General features: G+C 37.1%; 1 long non-coding RNA gene across 1 annotated transcript in view; it reads left to right on the plus strand.

Moving 5' to 3' along the window:
- The first annotated feature begins 5,369 nt into the window (after positions 1-5,369).
- The window catches only part of LOC141512719 (uncharacterized), a 91,203-nt gene continuing 79,635 nt past the window's right edge, over positions 5,370-16,937 (plus strand). The window contains exon 1 of the long non-coding RNA XR_012475584.1: positions 5,370-5,447. This is a non-coding gene — a long non-coding RNA (uncharacterized LOC141512719). The remainder of the gene's footprint in view (positions 5,448-16,937) is intronic.

Consider the following 16,937-nt stretch of genomic DNA (forward strand, 5'->3'; position numbering starts at 1 on the left):
TTAGTCACTCAATGAAACTTGAGTCAGCATTAACTGAAAAGGCAAAAAAAAAAAGTAACTGCTCTGAACTTTTCTGATTCATGATGGCATGCAGCAATTCTAACACTAAAATCATGAGCCCAACTTTTATGTGTTTTCAGAAGAGTAGTTATGCCTAATTCTTGTAGTGTGATGTATGGTCTTTTTTTTGTGGTAAGACTTGACTCTCAAGAATGAATAATCAAATACTTGTGAATCAGAAAAGGTCAGACCTAAAAGACCTTGGCTAAAGATGACAGCCAATTAATAACAAGCTAACTTGTTCTAGTCATAGATTAAAAGCAAATACTTTAGTGTGTGCAGAGAAAGGAATAGCTTGACACCTCTAGCCTCCTTCTTCCCATTCCCAGTAAATAAATAGTATGAGGATTTATACCTAGAAGACATTTTCGAGATTATCTGTGGCCATTGTCTTTATTTGACAAAGGAGGAAACTGAGGCCTAGGTTTGATAAGTCTGTCTATCTACTTGATAACAGAGTTAATATTTGAAAGACCTCTAATTTGGAAAAAAAATGGAGATCACCTTATTGATTCATAACCAAACAGCAATCCAATCTCGAAATTCAAAAAGAAAAAGAAAAAAAATCAAACCCTAAGAGATAAACATGAAAACAACAACCAAAAAAAATTATTCCAGTGTCATCTTGAAAAAAAAAATAAAGTGGTGCATAGAGCCCTTGGGTGAGGAATTTCCGTTGCTATAGTGTGATATTTTTGCAATTTTTATCTTATTAAATTGCCTACAGCAATGAGACATTAAAAGATTTTACCAAGGTCAAATCACCAGGAAATGTAAATAGCAACACTTGAACTCAGAATTTCCTAACTCTAAGGGTCTATCTAGTCCATGTGAGTGCTTCTCTACAGATAAAATAATTCCAAAATGATTATGATTCTTCTTGTAATAAACATAAGTATTCATATAGTTTGACATTTGTTTTAGTAAAAGATAAGGTGGAGGGTGGCAGAGTTAAGATGGTGGCATCAAGGCAGCATTTTCCCAGGAATTCTTTCCCCCCAAAAGTCCAAAAGCCATCACATCATGACTCTAGCCAAAATTTAGAGGGGCAGAAACCACAAAAAGACTGAATGCTACATTTTCCCAGTCCAAGATAACTTAGAAGTTCTGCTGGAAAGGTGTGTCTCAACAGGACCAGGAGCTGGAAAAAAGCCCTGGTTGCAGCACAGCCCAGGAACAGCTAGAAGGGGTGGTGAGAGAACTCTGCTACACCAGAATGAGTATGGAGTGAGGAACAGTGAGGAACACTGGTCGCAGAACCTGCAGTGAGAATCGGGGGAAATCAGCCTGCACCTCCAGAGCACAGCCCACCGATGGTAAGGGGGTCAGGGGAGACTGCAGAAATCTCTTTGCTCTCCCTGGGGCAGAGTCTGCTGTTTTCCCACACTCAGATCCAGCTTGCAGTTTGGGCTTCCATAGTAAGAGAGTTGAGCTGGATCCCTCCTCACAGCTCCAGGGTGGAGGGAAGTGCTGTAGTCAACTACTTATCAAAGTACAGGCAAGAAAGCACAAGACCTTGGAAGAATAAAGGCCCCAGTGGGGTGTCCCCCCCCCAAAAAAAAACCCAAGTCCTTGTAAATGTGGTAAATTAGTCTTGGACTGAAGAAATGAGTAAACAACAGAAAAAGAAGAATCTGACCATAGAGAATTACTTTGGTCCCATGGAAGATCAAAACACATACTCAGATGACCACAAAATTGAAGCTTCTTTATCCAAAGCTTCCAAAAGAAATAGAAAAATGTCTCAGATAATGGATGAGCTCAAAAAAGACTTTGAAAAGCAATTAAGGGAGGTGGAGGAAAAATTAGGAGGAGAAATGAGAGGGATGCAGAAAAATCATGAAAACCAAATCAACAGCTTGGTGAAAGAAATACCAAAAAATAACCAAAGAAAATAATATGTTAAAAACCAGTTTAGGCCTAATGGAAAAAAGCAAAACAAAAGGTGAGGAGACAAATGCCTTAAAAAGCAGAACTGGCCAGCTGGAAAAGGAGATAAAAAACTCTCTAAAGAAAATAACTTTTTCAAATGCATGATGGAACTAAATCAAGCTGATGGCTTTGCAAGAAATCAGGAAGAAATAAAACTCTTCCAAATAACTCAAAAATTTAGAAGAAAATGTGAAATATCTTATTGGAAAAACAACCGACCTCGAAAACAGATCCAGAAGAAATAATTTAAAAATTACTGGGTTACCTGAAAGCCAAGATCAGGAAAAGAGCCTAGACTTCCTTTTTCAAGAAATACTAGAAGCAGAGAGTAAAATAGAAACTGAGGGAAGTTACTGGTCACCTCTGAAAGAGATCCCAAAAGAAAAACTTCCAGGAATATTATAGCCATATTCCAAAACTCCTAAATCAAAGAGAAAATTCTAAAAGCTGCCATAAACAATTCAACTACAGAGGCTCCATAGTCAGGATTAAACAGAATCTGGCAACATCTACATTAATGGCTCATAGGGACTGGAATATGATATTACAAAAGGCAAAAGATCTTGGTTTCCAACCGAGAATCAGCTATCCAGCAAAACTGAACATCTTCTTTCAGGGGAAAAGATGGAATTTCAATGAAACAGGGGACTTTCAAATTATCCTATTGGAACAACCAGAGCTGAACAGAAAGTTTGATCTCCAAGTACAGGACTCTGGTGAACCATGGGGGGGGGGGGGGCGGTGGATGAGAAGGACTAACTATGAGCAACTTAATGATATTGAACTGTTTGGACTCCTGCATGGGAAGAAGATATTGATAACTCAAATGAACGTTCTCATTTATAAGAGCTGTTAGAAGGAGCATATACAGACAGGACATAGAAAGGAGTGGAATATAGTGGTATAATATAGTAAAAAGACAAAGTGAATGGGTGATAAAGGAAAGTAGTGAGAGTAAGTGAAAGGAGATGAAGAAGAAGTTAAGAAATTTCACAAGAGTCAATAAGATTCTTTTTCAATGGAGTGAAAAGGGGGAAGGCAAAAGGGAATGAGTGAGCCTTCATTCTCATCAGAAATGGTTCAGAGAGGAAATAACATACATGCTTAATAGGGAGAGGAAATCTATCTTACCCTAGAGAAAAGTGAGAAGAAAGGGAAGGGATAAGGGGGAATGGGGGAGGGGAAGGGGGAAATAGGTGATAGAAGAGAGGGAAGATTGAGGAAGAGGGTACTCAGATACAAGGCACTTTTGGACAAGGACATGGTGAAAGGAGAGGGAGAATAGAATAAATAAGAGTGGGGAGCAATAGAGTGGAGGGGAATACATCTAGTAATAGCAACTGTGGGGAAAATATTGAAGCAACTTCTCTGGTGGACCTATGATAAAGAAAGCAATTCACCCCAGAGACACAGAGACAGAGCCCTTGAAATTTTAACACAGACTGAAGTACATTTCTCTCTCTCTCTCTCTCTCTCTCTCTCTCTCTCTCTCTCTCTCTCTCTCTCTCTCTTCTTGAGATTTCTCATCTTCTTGGGGGGAGGGGTTTTTATGTTTACTCTTTTAACACAATTATTGTAATAATAGTAATAATAAATTAAAGTTCACTTACAAAAAACTGAAGAAGGAGGGGGAGAGAGAGAGAGAGAGAGAGAGAGAGAGAGAGAGAGAGAGAGAAAGAAACAGAGAAAGCATGCAGATCTCACCACATATCCATGGCTGCTTCCCTGACATATTTAGGATGCCCTTCAAATGGAAGCACCATGAATGGCTAACATCTGACAGTCTTTGTTTTGAAAGACATTATAATATTCATTGTTATCTCATTCTAATCAAAAGAATAATACACATATTCTCTCACTAAGCTCCTATATGTCATAAATAGCCAAATGCCATTTTTTTCTTCAATTATATCTAGAGAAGTTCTCAAATTCTTTCCTTTTGCCCCAGTAATAAGGATTTGGCCTTTCCTTAAGAGGTCATCATTACTCACTTGAAGGTAATAATATCTAGTTTGGACTCACTGTTTCCTATGCACTCCTCACCAACCACAAAACTATCAAAATACACTTCCTAAATCACACTTCTTCCTTTGTCACTATGTTTCACTCTCTTGCTAGTAGGCTTAAGACAAAGATTCTTAACCTGGGATCCATGGATTTTAAGGATCCTTTCCTTGTATTCTTTGTTCCTTCCTTCCCCTAATTCCCTCCACCCTTTTTTGTTTCTTCTTTTTTTCTTCTTCCTTCCTTCAAGCTTTTTATTCAAGAAAAAGAAAACTCAAGTCTTAATCTTGTCACAGTATAATAGTTTCTTTCAAAGAAGATCCATTAAGCATGGATTTGATTATTTTAAATCAAAAAGAGTTACCTGAACAAATTTCCCCCTCCATTTCTTTTGCTCAAAGCACCTTTGACTGCCAGAGAAAATCTTAGAAGACAGTTGTGACTAGGGACTGAAAGGATGATTTCCGAGCAGGAGAATTTACTTCTCTTCTCAATTCAATCCTTCTTTGTTCACTCAGTGGAAACTAGTTGTCCAAATTCTATTGAATTTGTTCACTTTCTTTATACTTTTATAAAACAGAAAGAATAATTAAAAAATATTTCATCCATCCTGTTTTCTTCTTTATCCATGTCAGTGTTTGTAATAGAATTAACTAGAATGCAGAAGAGAATAATAAAACAAGGGATATTTAATGATTAAAGAGGGAACATTTCAAAGCAAATTACTTAACTTCTCTCTAGTGGCTAGTGGAAAGTGCTCATTTTTAATTGAATATGTGCATTCCCTAGAAAGTCTTTTTTGGCAAACTAAAGACCTAAATTGTGCTAGAGAGTTAGAGAGACAAAGAGTGGCAAGTACAGTCACTTAAATAGAGAGACAGAATGAAGGAAGGAGAATGAGAAAAATGGCATTTGTATATTTGTGACATATAAGAGCTTAGTGAGAGAATATGTGTATTATTCTTTTGATTAGAATGAGGTAACCAACCTTTCAAACTTACTTTTCTAGTTTTATTACACATAAGTTTCCCCCACCACACTTTTTGGTGAAATCAAATTGGCTTCCTGATTTTCTAACTAATGATATACTATATTATCAAATTCTTATCTGGACAGGCTAAATCTTGATCTTCCCCTTCTCCACTGATGAAACCTAAATGTCTTCTCCATGGACATGCAGATAATTGGCTGGAGTTCTCCAAATGCCCTTGATTTTGAAATTGAAGGCTTCTGAGAGCAAACCAAGATGGTCACAATAGTGTAACCCATGTGTAAAGGCAGAGGACTTTGGGGCATTCAATGTCAGATCCTCTTGGCATGGAATAGAATGTCAGTTAAGAACAGAAAACAGTCAATGCCTTCAAATCAGAACCCGAGGATGAAATCATACTTGTAGCACTAACAGATGAGAACAAGGGATACGATCAGATTGACGGAAGAAGAGACCTTTGGTAAGATAGCCTGATCCCCCTGCATACCTTATGTCATTCTCTCAAGAAAAAGGACTGACTTTCATGTACCTTTCTGACTTCATTTTTTTCTCCTCCTTATTAAAGGTTAGGAGAATAAGTGGAGAAGAAAAAAGCTGATTTTATCTCTTCTTGATTGATCAAGTGAACAGCATTTGGTTCAATTATTTTCCTGATTAAAGAGTTTCATTGGCCACTATTAGATGGTACTTAAAAACATTAATAGTAAACAACCCAAAATGCCTGGGTTATTGAATGTACATGATTGTTAAGTGAGAGAGGGGAACCATTCTTAAGAGTATAGTAGACATTTAATTCCTCATTGAAAATTGGAGGTAGGGACTGCAGCCAATGTAATAATGGAAAGCTAATGCTTTCACACATTTTTCAGAATGAATAGTAATACTGATCATGCCACATAGACACAGCTGGAAAATTAGAGACACAGAGAGTGGCAAGGACAGTCACTTGAATAGAGACAGAAATAAAGGAGGAGAGTGAGAAAGTAAGAGAGGGATAGAAGCAGAAGGAAAAAAAGGAAGGAGATAAAAAAGAGGAAGACATGAAAGAGGATGGACAGATGGGGAGATGGAGACATTTTGAGAAGCAAAAGAGGAAAAACAAAGAGAAAGAGAAGGTGAGACACAGGAAGAGGTAGAGATAGAGATACAGAGAGAGATCCGTAAGAAAAATAATATCATCCCAAGGTCCAGGGGATTTGAAATCACTGTATTAGCTGTGGTATTGACTGTCCCTGCCAACTGCCTTGGGGGGGGGGGGTGAATTGCCAAAGGTTTGGTATTGCTACTAGCTCTCCCTACTACTAGAATATTTTTCACAACAAACACAGACCCTATTGCACAGTTCAAAGCTAAGAGGCTTGAACGTATAAATGCACTTCCTCCTTACAGAAATTTTTATAGAACATTGGATGTATTTATTTTCTTTGCTGGTAGTTGAATTGTAAAGATTTTCATTTCTTTTTTTCTTTTCTGTCCATTGTTAGAGAACCTGGGAGAGGATTTGGGCAAGATGTAATTGGAAATGAAAGTGATTCAAAAACAAAATACACATTCATGCAAATACATCCATATATATATGTATATGTATATATATATATATATATATATATACATATACATATATATATGAAAGTTATATAAAATCCTTTTTGAAGTCCAAGGGAGATTATTGGTCAAAGCAGGGAATGAGGAAAGAGGAAGGGGAAGGATGGACCAGGTTAGGATGAATAATTCCAGTCATAAGAAACTCTGTAAGTAAAGGCAGTGCTTTTGGAAAATATAGCATGTGTCTGAAGAAAGGCCTAAATCCAACTTAGTCAAAACATGGTATGAGGAATTGATTAATATGAGAGGAAGCTGACAATTTAGACAAGTGTCATTTCATGGAGTCCCTGGGTTTCCAAGGAAAGGAATTGAGTTTTGAAAGTAATCCAGTTGAGACTCACTAAAGCTTAATTTTTAATCATCAATGATGTTGATGATGTTGGGGACTGGTGCAATAACTAGATTTATAGTATAAGGATTAATATGATAAAGATCTGATAATGTATAACAAAGAGGACAGAATTATTAGGTCAGAAGGCGCATTAAGAACCCATTGAAATTGTCTGGAAAAATAAGAATTAATCCTTGTCCTGGGATGGGGGATATTAAAAATATTGAAGAAAGTACGGGAGGAAGAAGGGTGGTCTTTATTTTATATGTGCATATATATAAATATATATATACATATATAATACATATATATAAATGTGTATAAGTATAAAAATATATGTATGCATAAATAAATCTGCATATGATTATATATGTCTACACATGCATACATATGTGTATAAATCAATCTACTCCTGCAGTGCTTCAGAGAGATTGTGACCGAAATGCTGAGAGAAGATTTGCATGTTAGTCAAAGAGGGTAGTTAGGCAACAGTACTGTGTCAACTATTTTAGAGAAAGTAATTGAAAATTATAGGCCCCTCTTTCCCACCATGAGAGAGGTGTGCCATTTTGTTAAGATAGCTTAATAAAAACAATTTTAATCACTCTAAAAAAAAGAAACTTATACGTGATCTTGGAAATACCTTTAAAAAGAAAAATTTAAAAAGAATTGCCAAATTCATTTTGCCTAAGTCCAATGAATTCAAGCTATGTATAAGTAATCATTTTCTTCATCATGATTAAACATGAAATGTTTATTTTTTTTTTCTTTTTTACTACTGTTGGAACAGAGTGTGTGAGTAGGGAACCAGCTGCCATCCATGCCAAGTTCATTTCTTATCCAACAAACAAAAAATTCTACTCATTACAGTCAAACTAATCTACAATCATTGTTTTATAGATACAATAAGTTGCTCCTAGACTCCCAGGTCTCTGCACAGGTTCTCCCCTATGCTAGCAACTCATTACTTCGTCAGTTCTTTCTATTTCATAAAACCCAATTCAGCCTCAGTGATTGACTCCTACATGAGACCTTCCCTTACTCCTTCAGTTGATAGGATTCTTGTTCCTCTAAATTGACTTTTTATGGCCTTCTGCATTCATTGCTCAGTCATCTTTTTAGTCATATATGATTCTTCATAAGCCCATTTAGGGTTTTATTGGAAAAGCTACTGGAGTTGGTTTCCCATCCCTCTCCCAAAACCTTGTGCATACTTTATATTTAGTTTTTATGTAAACTTCATATCTCCCAACAGGAGACTGGTCACCTGTTTTACTAGTGTTTCTATATCATCAGCATCTTTCAAGAAACCTGGATCATAGTAGGTAGTTAATAAATATCCATTAACGAACTGAATAATATAGAATAGAAAAATCAAATCAAGATCATCTAGGCCACATCAATTTTTTACAGATAAAGAAACTGAGGAATAACTTGTCCAAAATCTTAAAGAATAATAGGATGCTGTGACTGACCTCCTAGTCCTGCATTTTTTCAAGATTCCTTTATCACCCTCAGTCCATTGCCTTCCAGTTTGCTCTCTTTCCTGCCTGGAGGGCTTTTCTCCCTTGTTGTTTCATTCACTCTAGGGGTGCTTCTCCTGCATGATTCAGGCTTGCAATGCTTGACTTACAAGAAACTGAAAACAAAAGAGCAAATCCTTAAGTAGGTTTTTAGGTATGGCTAATTACAATCTAGAGGTCATCAGAAAAGAGGGGCAAGATAATTGCTAGATAGCAAGAGGGAAAATGATGTAATCATGTTATTCTGCCATCTTGTACTGACAAGAGAGCAATCTAAAAATTAGGACTCCTTGGGAGTTCGGTATTCAAGTTACCCCTGGTCCTTTCCATCAATGCCAAGAGGATCCAGGTTGACACTGAAGTCTATAAGCTCTATTCATATTCCAACCTCTTATCCACAAGTGAGATCTGGGTGACCTGCCCAGTCAAGTTACCCCTCCCAATCAATATTCCATCCTTCAGAGAGGCGAAACCTAACTTTCTCCAATTAAATATTTTGCCATAAAATGAAATCAATAACATTTGAATTCCTTCCCCACCTTGGCAGCACATCTGATTATTTTTCAAATGGTTTCTCAGAGAACAGATGCTACCTATGGTGCTCCCTCTTCATTCTTTAGATGCCAACATTTTTCTGATTCTGTTGCCATTCACTGGGTTTCAAAGGGTAAATAAGCGCTCCAAGTGATGCTAAGCTCCTTCAAGACAGCTGACTAATGGTGTGTTTAAGGACTGTCCACTCTTACCAACCTTACAACCACATCATTGTATGCTGTATCCAGGTCTTTGTGTAGTATGCTTTGCCAAGACCTTTTCTTTATTCTTTTCTCCATTCTATTTGTCCCCTCAATGTCTCCCCTTCAGTCTTTTTCCTCTCCTCTACTTCTCTCTTCCCCTCTTGCCTCTTTTAGCTTGTCTATCTCTGGCTTTATGGGTCTCTTTCTGTTTCCTTGTTTCTACATGTATATTTCTGTTGCCTTTTCTCACTACCTAGAGCTGTCCTTCAGACTTTTTGCTATTTTCTCTCTCTCTCTCTCTCTCTCTCTCTCTCTCTCTCTCTCTCTCTCTCCCTCTCTCTCCCTCTCTCCCTCTTAATCTCTTCATTTGCCTATCCAGTGTCATTTTATTATTCTGTCCATAACTTTGTTCTGTATCAAATGCACACACACACACACACACACACACACACACACACACACACACAGAGAGAGAGAGAGAGAGAGAGAGAGAGAGAGAGACCACGTATACTTTACTGAGCTCAAATGAAATGAATTAATTTTTCAAAGTCCTCAGAGTATTCTCCATTACAATCAGAGCAATGTTCTAAATGAGATCCTACACAAAGTCACCTTTCCTTGGGTATTGCAAGAATGATTTATTCTCATGTTTACTTTCCTTAGGTAGTGATTTCAAAGCTGATTTTGCCTACAGGCCACACTTCCAAAGGAAATCCAGTGGACTTCACCCAATCCTCCTCTCTTGTCTAACCAAAGTCAATGAATGAGTGTATTAGGAGAGGACCCAGTGTCTGAGAATCAGGTGGTCAACCTGCTGCTCTCTGCGCTGCTGATTCCACAGTGAATAATTGTGTTCATTTCTGGACTAGACATTTTAAGTAGGATTTTGTTATACCCAGAGAAGACCAGCTAGGATGAAAAAAGGGCTCAGGCTCCTCCCATTTGAGAACTGCATAAATTAAATGGCAGTGTTTCATCTGAAGGAGAGAATAATTGAATGGAAATGGATCTTGATACACATCCAACATTACAGAAAGAAATGCCTCTAGATCTCTCATGTGTACTGCCTGCTATCTATAATGACATACTATCACTCACATGGGACTGGGGATGGGATGAGAAGTCTATTTCTTCAGATAGCTCATCATTCCCCAAAATGCATTATTAGTCTTCCTAAGGGTAGTGCAATCTAATAATCAAAATTCAGCCCATGTGCTCTTTACTACAAAGAAACAATTTAGGATAGAGGAATGCCTAAATGTAGAGACAGAAATGCAAGCTGTGGACCTGGCTTTACCCCTTCATACCTGTGTGAAATTAGGAAAACTCACAGGGTTCTTTTTTTGTCTTCCATTTCCTCACCTTTTAATTTAATCTAATAATACCTGCCTTTTACATTTTTTAGTTTTAGTTTTAGTTTCTCTTCTCCATTTGCAAATTCTTAAGATACACATTTTTCTAACACCCTTCCTTCCCTCCAACCTCAACTTGGCCTGGTAAAAGTTGTACATGAATATTTCAGTTCAATATATTTACATGATATTCATTTTGTATAAGAGGAATTAGGACTAAGGGTGAAAAGAATACTATGAAATAGGAAGAAAAAATGTAAGGTGTTTTGAAAAAGTGAACAGAGTATACATTCAGATTCCATGTGTTTTTTCCTTCGGACATGGATTGTATCATCCATACAGGTCTCTCATGGTTGTCCTTGATCTCTGAACTACTGAGAGAACCTTCATCCATCATAGCTAATCAACTCAGAATGCTGTTGCTAATGTGTACAATGTTCTCTTAGTTTTACTCCCATCCCTTAACAGCAATTCATTTAATTGTTTCCATGCTTTTCTAAAGTCTGAATACTCAAAGCTTCTTTTGTAACCATATCATTTATATACCATAAATTATTCAGTCATTCTCCAACTGATGGACATCTTCTCAACTTTCAATTCTGTGCCATGACAAAAGAGCTGCTATACACATCCTTGAACATGTGAAACTTTCCCCATGTTTTATGGTTTCTTCCAGATACAGGACTACTATTGCTATGGTGGGGTCAAAAGTATAATCCATTTTATTTCTCTTTGGACATAATTCCAGAATATTCTCCCCAATGACTGAATCAGTTCACAATTACACCAACAGCTGTCTTCTATTTTGAAATTTTATTTTGATAAATAAGTCAAGCAACAAGCATTTGTAAAGAGATGACTATGTCAAAGGTAAGACATGAGAATACAGGTTTACTTTCCACTCCAACATTCTGTTGTGATTGCATGGAAGTGATCCCAATTTCTTACTGATCTTCCATGGTAAAAACAACTCTGAAAGATTTCATAAAGCTAAACATAATCCATGAAGGAGCCTAAGGAGCAGGCTAGCTAGAATAGAAATGATTCCTTCCCAGGCATGAAGTTCATCCTCTCTACATCTTACATATCGTCATCCTTCCTACATCATAAGCTATAAACATTCCCCAAGTAGAAGAATCTGAGGTCACTGTGTTAGAGAATTCAGTCTATTTAGGCAAATTGTGATGATTACATAGCAAAATTAATAACTACCATTCATAGAGTACTTTAAGCTTTTCAAAATGTTTCCCATTTAACTCATTGATTCTCTTAAGAACCCTGTGATATAGGTGATGTTATTAGCTACATTTTAGAAATGAGGTAACTGTGACATAGAGAGGTAACTTGTCCATGGCCATTTAGCTAGAGTTTGAAGAGGGATTTGAATACAGATCTTCCTGCATCCAAATACCAGAAATCTGAACATTGTGCAACCTATAGGATATGGATTGGCACAGGGATTTCTCACTCTGAAGATATTTGATGAATTGAAAGATTAAGTAACACCATCCCTCCTTTCCTTAGGATTTGTTGTAAGACTCTAGTGAGATAACCAAAGCATCACAAAAGTCCCCAAATCTCAGAGCCAGAGTGGACTCTAGGGGCTAGTTGGAATAATCTGACCCCCAAAAAATCATCCTCTTTATATACCACCCTATGGATGTAAATCCAAGTTTGCATGATGATCTACAAAGAAGAGAGATTTGCAAAAATTGATATTCAGAATCTCCAAGGAACAAAACCTTCTACTTTGGCACCACTCTAATTCCTGGGATATAAGTACTCCAGCTGTGATTTTGGATAGGAAATTAAATAAGGAGGCGATATGTCCACCAACTCAAAAGGGTGCCTTTTTGTTGACTTGAACCTACTCAGGACCCTACAGTCAATACATGTCAAAGATGGTAGTAGAACCCAGTTTTTTGTTTTTGTTTTTGTTATTTCCCTAGCTCAAAGGCCAGGGTTTTTTTTTTTATTGTTTTGTTTTGGTCTGTTTTTTTTTTTAATCCTTGGTACTTCACATGTACAATTAGTAGATTTATGTAATAAAATATAATTTGATGTGATATGATATATAATATGATATAATAATTATATCCAATGTAGTATGCAATATCATGTAATATGGTGCCATCCAATGCAATGATTGCATAGGATGTAATATAGAATTGTTATGTGATTGATATGAGACTGATATGCTTTTCTATGCTATGCCATCTGATATGAGAAAACACCATGTATCATGGCATGCTCTCAGTTATTATACTATAGGACTGTAACATTATATAATTATTATATGTTAACATATTTGCTGTCATATATCTTTCTACCATAAGTCATTCTATGTTATGTCATATTTAATTTTACTCCTGTCATTTTCCTCCATTTTCCTTCTCATGACTTCCATCCATTGCCCTTAATTTTGTCCTTTAAAACTTCCCAAAGAAGCTAATTCCTTTTCCATATGACAATGCTTAATAACCTTAAATGCATATACAGACCTTGGTCAACCAAGGATTCTATTATTTATGTTCTCAATAACAGTAGTAAGGATAGCAATGTTAATAGCAGATCTAGAAAACACCTAGGACAAGAGGAAGTTAGATAGATGCCCAGCTAGACTTGAGAAATTTTTAAAATTGAATTGGGAAGAAAACTGTCTCATTGCTAATAAGATTACTAGGGGGAGATGAAAGGCAAGGGAAGCAACTGATCTTTTTTGGTATGCAGATGCCTTATATGTTTTCATTCTAAGCATTCATCTCATAGAATAATGAGTTAACCAAGCAAAAGTCTTTGTCCTGTGCCCAGCATGCAATCCATCACCCTGTGGAAACTGGGAGCCTCAAAGACTGTGGCCCCCCATCGAGCATACACCGCCTTTCCTGTTCAGGAAGCATTTGCATCCCAGGGAGCTTATGGTCTTCAGTAAGTAAGGAAACTTGTTACTTGGGAAGCAGCCAAACCAAAAACACTGAGCCAAAACTCAATCCATTTAGGCAAGCATTCCAGAACAGAAGCTTAAAGGCATTACATAATAAAGGATGTTTCCCTAGGAAAAGTCTTTTTTTTTTACAATTATTCTTTTAATTTTTATGCTGTGCTTTGTGGGAAGGATTCAATTCAACATACCAAATTTTTATGAATCTCCTACTGAGTCCAAGGTCCTCTGCTAAGTCATAATGGCAATACAAAGACAAAACAACACCTCAAGGATTTTATTGTAAAATAAGCAAATTCAATGACAGCAAGCTTCATTTTCCATTCTTTGAGCATTTTTTTTTAATGTGGAAGTTACCTATAGCAATAAAATTCCAAACCAAGTCCTTGTATCTATCCTCATCTATACAAAAACTGTCAAGGTCAGGAAAGAGCTCATATCTGTGTTGCCAAGTAATGAAAGAAAATTGGTCTAAGTGAGCATGGGTGACGAATTATAGTTCATACAACTCTGAAGGGTCTTGAATATTATATAGTTGGGAAATAGCTAGGTGGCACTGTGGATAGAGGCCTGACCCTAGAGTCCTAAGGACCTGGATTAAAATCCATTCTCAGGCACATTCTAGTTGTATGACACCAGGTAAATCATTTCACCTCAATTATCTCCAAAGAGATGTCATTGAACACTGAGCACATTTGGAAACTCAAATCCAGAGGGTGCAATGACTCAGCCATTCCATTAATTTCATTTCAATTTATTCAACGCATACAATATTATGTAGGTTGCGTCCTAAGGCCACAGGATGATAAGGCAAAAAAGACAAAAGAATCTCTTCTCCAAGAACTTTACATTCTCCTAGAGAAAAACATAGCATATACGTAGATAAATATATACAAAGTAATTAAACACACATGCATACAAAGTAAATTCAAGAGCGAGAAAGCAATGACAGCTGGCGATTCAAGAAAGGCATCATGTAGGTGGTGATGACTGAGATACTCCTTGAAGAAAATTAGGGAGTCCAAGAGGTGGGGATTCTAGCCAGAAACAAACCCTAGAAGGGAGAACAGTGCAATTAGGATATTCATTAGAGAGAAACAGAGAGAAAGAGACGACAGACATGGAGTTAGAGAGAGAGAGAGAGAGACAGACAGAGACAGAGACAGAGACAGAGAAACAGAGACAGAGAAACAGAGAGACATAAAGAGACAATCAGTCAAACAGAATGAGACAGAGACAGAGAGAAAAACTAAAATGGTAGATGGAAGGATGAATGCAGGGAACTTAAATACTAGACCATAGATTATCTATTGTATCAAAGGGAAAAGAGAAATTGAAACTTGATTTTCAGAATACAAGACCTTGTTCCTGTTATTAATGGCTCATGAATACTTAGTCCAGAGTTATGAAAATGGTTTTTATTAAGATATCTTAACAAAATGGCACCTCTCTCTCAAGATGTGAGAGGAGTGAGGAAACCCAGAAATGGGTTTTTATGCAATTTGAAAGGCTTCCTTCCTGCACCTTCCTGCCAATCACAGGTTAGGGTCACAATCTAATTGATCCCCATATGTTTTTCCCTCCCTACTTATCATACTAATGAGCAAGAATAGCTAATTCTCCTTGAGCATGGGCAAAGAAGAAGGTCAAGACCCACCTTAGAAAGGTGGGGCACACCCACCTAAACTTAGTTTTTGATCAGATTGAGACTACCTGCCCAAAAGGCAACAATATAGGTAGAGCCCAGTCTTGTTTATGTAAACAATCTTCTCACATTCTAGTGGAACCTAAACACCCACAAATTCCTCAAAGTTCCTTTCACTCCTAATATCTCACCCTTTTCTTATCCAAATTGCAACCTTCCCTGATCTTTGAATGTGAAGAACAGTGATCTGCAGGAGTCATCCCTTTGATGATTAAGTCAAATGCATGGAACAACCAGAAAGATTCCAGAAGTGAATGATGAGTTGCAAAGAGAGAATCTTACAGATTTGTCTCTGACTTTACGTTCACTTGCTACTGAAAAAAAGCCAAAAATCCTTCTGAAAAGTGGAGATATTTGGAAGAGAAATAATCCAGGGCAGAAATTAGAAGAAAAAAGTGAACACTGGGCATCTTTCAAAACTTCATAGCATCTTCTGTCTCCTGGATATAGGTAGTCCATCCTGTCAGACACCATATCTCAATTTTAATGTCTGCTCTTGGACAGAAGAAAAATCACAATCTATCCGTGACTTTTCATTTTCTTGAATGCTTGTCCATACCCCAACCCAAACTATTATACCCCCAAACTGTCAGTACAATAAGAGTTTGGGGAGGTTCCATTTCAGAGATGGTATACACAAAATTAAAATATAGAGGATTATCAGTTTTCCTAGTTGTATGTTTTACTTAGAAGTATATAATAACTACTTATGTAATCCATTAACTTGCCTGTTAAAAAATTAAAGAGCAAAAAACACTCCTACCCTTATAAGAAACAATACATTGCAATAATTAATCCTCTCCAAACCACTACATTTTAGCATCATCCATCTTTCTTCTATGTTGTTCTTAGGCTATTCTTGGAAATTGCCACTGCAATGGTCATTCCCCACGAGGTTGCAGAATTTGTGTAAAACTGACCTGTTCTAAACACCAATCACAAGTCCAGAAAAATTCTTATGATCTTATCCACCTATGTCCTGGTGAATCAGAGGCACAAAAATCTTTAGATGTGAGATTTTATGATAAATATCAAAAGGAAGGCTTCTCTTTAAAAATGGAAAAGCTTTAAGTCAGATTCCTGGCAAGAAGAAGCCAGCCTCTAAATATGTTATCTATTTGTTAGAGGTGACCTTTGCCACAATCCCCACCTTTTTTTTTTTTAAATGCTGCTGGTGGGTCTATCTGCCATACATTGCTGCTGCTTCTGGTCTTTATATAGAAATGGCCTTTCCTGGGTCCCCTGATGCCTTAGGGCTCTGAGCCCCAATCCCTGCCCAGGCCATAGAACTCAACATTTATATTTTATTGTGCAGCAACTGGGTCTACACTTCTCTCCTTAAAACTTAGGACCAAACAGAGAGAGGAAAGGACAGATTGGGGAGCCTTTATGACAGTCCCTCCTCTTAATGAGCTCAGCTGGGGAGTGACTGGATTTTCATCCACCAGTTGAAGAGGTTTTCTTTAAAGAAAAGCTTTATTTTTCCTTTTACCCATACTTCCTGCATATTTGGGGGGGTTTTGTTTGTTTGTTTGTTTCTTGCAAGACAATGGGGTTAATTAAGTGACTCTCCCAAGGTCACACAATCAGGTAATTATTAAATATCTGAAGCCAGAGTTGAACTAAGATCCTCCTCACTCCAGGTTCAATGCTGTATCTACTGTGCCCCCTATAGTGAAATCCTTTCTTCTCAACTATGTCAGTTGGAGATCTCCACCTGGCCCTTGCCCTATGTCCAAAATCTCGATGAAGAATG

The sequence above is a fragment of the Macrotis lagotis genome, chromosome 1, assembly GCF_037893015.1.
Source record: "Macrotis lagotis isolate mMagLag1 chromosome 1, bilby.v1.9.chrom.fasta, whole genome shotgun sequence".
NCBI lineage: Eukaryota > Metazoa > Chordata > Mammalia > Peramelemorphia > Peramelidae > Macrotis > Macrotis lagotis.